The 5,646-nt window shown below is 40.9% G+C and overlaps 1 non-coding gene across 1 annotated transcript; it reads left to right on the top strand.

The window, feature by feature from the left end:
* Positions 1-1,969: 1,969 nt before the first annotated feature.
* trnal-uag (transfer RNA leucine (anticodon UAG)) lies at positions 1,970-2,051 on the top strand. The gene has a single exon. It is a non-coding gene; the product is annotated as a tRNA-Leu (tRNA).
* Positions 2,052-5,646: the final 3,595 nt, after the last annotated feature.

Here is a 5,646-nt window from a genome sequence, read left to right as displayed (position 1 = left end):
GATGGATCGAAACCATCCTCTGCTACTAGTTAGCCAATGTGTAGCCTATCTCATCAACACAATCTCAGAGTAATCAGAAAAATAGCTACTTGTTGCCTCAAAGTGTCTTAACTGAAACTGCTGCAGTTACTCTATAGATTGTGTAGGCACTCAACTGAAAATGTGAGCTTCTTTTTGACCAAAGATAAGTTCCAGTCAATCTTCCACATCATCACTTTCCAGCTCTCAATTATTTTACCCAGAGTGAGAAGCTGACAATATGGGACTCTCTTGCACGGCTCCATGACTAAGCTTGTAGTCCCATTATTCTTTTTCAGATGAGAAATTGCCTGTAAACCCCAGATTGTAGATGCCAGTTCCAGCCAGAACAGCCAAAAGCAGAGTGGCGCAGCGGAAGCGTGCTGGGCCCATAACCCAGAGGTCGATGGATCGAAACCATCCTCTGCTAGTGGTAAATATTTTCAACCAGCAAGCCATGCTGTCTCTACCTTAATAATCCACACCTGCACTGCCAAGTTTTCAGACAAATAGATACCTGTTGCCTGAAGTGTCTAAACTGAGATAGGTGCCCCCTTTGCTGCTGTAGTGGACATTGCAGTTACTCTATGTAACAAGCAGCTGAGGCTTCAGATGTCTCCACCATCATATCCTTCAAACTGACAAGTGCAGCTGTCAATCTTTTGTGTGCTTCAGTTAGGATGTATGACCTGTGTGAATGACACAGCAGAGGTGTGCTGGGCCCATAACCCAGAGGATTGCAACCATCTTCAGCTACTGGTAAATACGGTCAACTAATAGGTCTCAATTAGCAATCTGGTAGTGTGGCCGAGTGGTCTAAGGTGCCATCTTTCTCTCCTGCTAGTATTGGAATAACTGCACAATATTAGGAAAACTCAGCAGGAACAGGTCTCATGTGTTGGCTTAGATTCCAAAATTTGACTGTGTTTTTTGAAGTTAAGTTCTGATGACAAGAGAGGCTTTCAGATACATCAACATCTTCTTTCATGCATTGTTTCCATCTGTTTTGCCAGTCTGGTGATCTATTGTACACTCCTTTGCTTTGTCCTTGTGGTTTTCTCTGCTCTCTCTCAACCAGTTATTTTCTCTGGGAATATTTTTTATTTATTTATAAAACTTGTATTCATGAGCAAAATGTATTTAATATGTTTTCAGTGTTATAAGTCAGTTAGATCTAAAACATTTGCCACATACAAAGGTCTGCTTAAAACCACCAATGTTTGAAATCCATTTATCTATGTCTGTTTACAATTGTTGATGACAGAAAAATACAACAGGAAGTGGCCATTCGTCATGACCCTTAGTCCAAATTAGTAATTTCTAGTGACAAGAGGGCATTTGTTTGGAAAACTTCTTAACAGTCCTCAGTTTAAAGTTAGACAGTGTTTAATGTATTGGCATAATGACACTACTGAGTTGCAGATAGAAGGGAAAGAGCAGAGTGGCGCAGCGGAAGCGTGCTGGGCCCATAACCCAGAGGTCGATGGATCGAAACCATCCTCTGCTAACTGTGTACATTTTCAAACAAAGAGTCATGCAGGTGCTCTGTGCCATCTCCACCTTGTTGGTTCAGCAGCTGACAATAAAGGTACCAGTAGCTGCCTTTGACTGCAATTTTGCTTTAGGTAAACTCCTTTACACTCACCACATTTAAACACTGTCTTGGTTATAGCTGTGGCATTTTTTAAGTAAAGATTTGACAGAATTTTGCCCCAAGCAGTTGAGGACTATCACCTCTTTTGAAACGTGGCCAAGTGGTTTAAGACACTCTGCTTAAGCTGTAGTCTTTATAGTAAAGATCTGACAGAATGACAGGATGTCACTGGGAGAAAATCACACTCGATGGCTGCATTAATCCTCACCAACGTCAATATGTACACTTTCTGTTTAGAATCTGATCATTTTCCTTACAGAAATCACTGGTCCAGTCAGGTAAAAGGTCACCATATGTGGTAGTGTGGCCGAGTGGTCTAAGGCGCTGGATTTAGGCTCCAGTCTCTATGGAGGCGTGGGTTCAAATCCCACCACTGCCATGTCTTTACCTACAGTACTTGGAACATCTGACCCCAGTCTTGGCTTTGAAGCAGAGAAGTAGGAAAGCTTGTCTGAACAGATGTCATTCATAATGGTTTGATGGTGTGGTCTCTTAAGAGGAAGGTGCTGAATTCCTGACTTAGACTCATGTAAGTGCTTCTCTCTTCTATGTTTCAAGAATGAACTTCCTCAAGTTATCATGATGAGGTAAGCTTTCAGACACAACTGTTTCTATGTTCACATGTTGGTGCATTGCTTCCCTGTAGACTTACCCAGAAAGACAGTTTGAAAACCTGGTTCTTCCCTTTGCAAGTCCACTCCATTTAGTTTGTAGTCCAGAGGCACTTGTTTTAAATGTGTGTATGTTTAAAGCACAGAAATGAGTGTAAACCCAAGAACTGAGAGCAGAGTGGCGCAGCGGAAGCGTGCTGGGCCCATAACCCAGAGGTCGATGGATCGAAACCATCCTCTGCTACTAGTTAGCAAATGTGTTGCTTGTTTCATCAATCCATTCTTAGAGTAATCAAAAAAATTGTTAAAATGAAACAGACACAATGCATCTTAACTGAAACATCTACTGCTGCAGTCATTCTTTACAACATGTATTTTGTAGTCACTGAATTAAAAAAAGTGACCTTCTCTTTAATGCTGGTGTAGCCACATTTGGAAAAATAAAACACCTGAAGTTCTTTTGACCAAAGATGAGTTCCAGTCAATCTTCCATATCATCACTTTCCAGCTCTCAATTATTTAGTGAGAAGCTGACAATATGGGACTCTCTTGCACGGCTCCATGACTAAGCTTGTAGTCCCATTATTCTTTTTCAGATGAGAAATTGCCTGTAAACCCCAGATTGTAGATGCCAGTTCCAGCCAGAACAGCCAAAAGCAGAGTGGCGCAGCGGAAGCGTGCTGGGCCCATAACCCAGAGGTCGATGGATCGAAACCATCCTCTGCTAGTGGTAAATATTTTCAACCAGCAAGCCATGCTGTCTCTACCTTAGTAATCCACACCTGCACTGCCAAGTTTTCAAACAGTTATCCATTGTCTTAACTGAAACAAATACTTGTTATGTCTCTGTAGTGGACACTGCTGTTACTGTATATAACAAGCAGCTGAGGCTTTGGATGCCTTGACCTTTATGCATTGTTATTGTAAAGTACTGGTTACGGTCACTTTAAACATACCAAATGACTAGCTGTATGTGACAGAGGCTGCTCAAGGTGAGCTCAGCTCTTTATTTTGGGTCTCTAGCCTGCAGCTTCAGTTTACTCTCAGTGCTCTCATGTCAAGATTTTTGTCAGCAACAGGCAGCAGTTACCTAACTGGATAAATAAATCAGATACAATAACCTCTGACTAACACCAGACAGCAGACAAAGTAAGCAGCTAGCTGGTGAACACAGTGGACCATTTAGCAGCTAAAGTGCCAAATATTAGTCTGGGAAGGTAGAGAGCAAGAACAGAACTAAGAGTGAATATTTTATTTGAATTTCCCAAGTATCCATAAACACAACTCCAGATGAATGCTAATGTTGCTTTGTGTCTGTTGGATGTGCGAAAAGGCTGTTTGTTCTCTATATCAACCTAAAATGTGACATCTATGTTGAGTTCACTTGCTCTCAGTTGGCAAGAGAACAAGTCAATTAATTGCAGAAAAGTCCTTATTTCTCAGTAAGATGCAGATAACACCTGTAAATGACTCCAGACATCTCCACATCATTGGTGATGCTAGATTTACATGGGGTTTAAACTGTGTGTGTTCTTGCACTGGGTTGTATTTAAAGTCTGGAATATAAAAGCAAAGTGCTACAACAAAATGAAACTGCTGCTTTAGTTTTTAAAGCCCTCTGTTCTGTTTATCTGTGTCTTACTGTCATTTAAAAATAACCTGCCACATCGTCATCCCTCTGTCTACCTGTGTCTTCCTCTCATTCGCTCCCAACCATGTTAGCAAGAAGGCGGCTGAGTAGCACTCACTGTTAGCTAATCATAGCTGCATTTCGATCAGAGCTTTAGTCAAGTGACCAGAGGGTAATGATGTTTGCATCAAGGCCAATTCATTGTGTGAATTGAGTTCATAGCAATGTACATGGAGTGGCCAGAGGTGCAACACACAACAAAGGAGAAAGGAGACAATATGTCTCTCAAAGTTGATGGGATAAATGATTGCACAGACAGTTCAGTGGAGTGGGCCTGTGAAGGGAGAAGACAGTGTCTCTCTAAGTCAAGTGAGTTCAACAGCAAAGGCAATCAGGAGTAAGGGGAAAGGCTTATTTGACAAAAAGTCAGGAGCTAACTTAGATTTTCTGTCAAATTGTCTCTCTCATTTCAACATCATAAGATAGAAATGGCTTTATGTGAAGAAATCCATTACTCCTTTTTTAAAAACCCTAGTTTCTTTAAATAGGCAGCAAGATACAAGAATTTCCATCACAGAGAGAAAACAGAGGGTGCCCATCCTCAGCTGCCTTCATTATCTTACTTTTACAAAGGTGATTTTCACAAAGGCCAGTTCCTCAGGGTGGATATTACCCTGATTTCATGAGATCAGATTTTAATCAAGGCTGGCTTCTTAAGATGGGTATTACATTGAGAATCTCCTCTGGTGATACCAAAAGATCACAGAGGCCCTCCAGTCTCCTGATGTGAGTACAGAAAGTGTTTGTTTTCATTTATTGACTGCATTTATGTAAAGCTGATACGAGAACAAAAGAGTAGAGATGCGAGGACATGGGTTAAAGAGTGATACTTCTGTCTCATTTGTGAGGGCTTTGGACAGAAAGTGTAAAGGATGATGAAATGACTGAAAGAGGATGATACAACAGAAGAGAGACAATTGTCACTAATGGACTTATTGACTCAGTCTCCAGGTACGCATAATGCATTTGATCCTCTCCTTAATGGTTTTTGGCATGTTGACTGAAATACTTAAAAAAAGAAGAGAGAAGGCTTTTCCAGGCAGAAATGATTCAGTTGTTGCAGTAACAATCATACTGGAGCCTACAAAAAATGACAAACTGTTCAGTGTAGCAGCGACAGCTTTTTGTTCAGTGAACAAAGGCTGATTTAATGGCTCCACAAGGATTATAGGAAAATGCTGTGATGAACTTGCTGACTAATATTGGCCTTTGAATGAGCTACTGTGGATGTTTTGGAGTGCAAACTTGGAACATCACTGATTAATGTGAAATATGCAAAGGCATGCTTCACCTACATAAACCTGGAGTTACTCTTTAGGGTAATAAATGTACATTAGCAAATGATGTCATTGTCTCTTTCCTCGGAGGAGGGTGGGTAACAAAATGCAGTGGATGGTAAACACAGGCCAGCCTCCTGTCAGGTTAAGGATGGGCAGTGGCATTAACTTACACTATTAATACTAGGTACATCACTGCAGAGCACTGTACATCATCGTGTATGCTTATTCTTATACATGTATGTCACATTTATATGTGCACAGATGTGAAAACTTATGCTCTCACTGTGTCCTATTTGATGAATATTTAATATGACTTAAGTTGATACTGTGCATCATATCTTTGTCTGATGAACAGCAGTGGAGTTGGAGTGGAGTGAAAATCATCAAACTGTC

This window comes from Lates calcarifer, linkage group LG8, assembly GCF_001640805.2.
Source record: "Lates calcarifer isolate ASB-BC8 linkage group LG8, TLL_Latcal_v3, whole genome shotgun sequence".
Classification (NCBI taxonomy): Eukaryota; Metazoa; Chordata; class Actinopteri; family Centropomidae; genus Lates; species Lates calcarifer.
The sequence above is the reverse complement of the archived record's forward strand: the minus strand, read 5'-3'. Positions and strand labels throughout refer to the sequence as shown.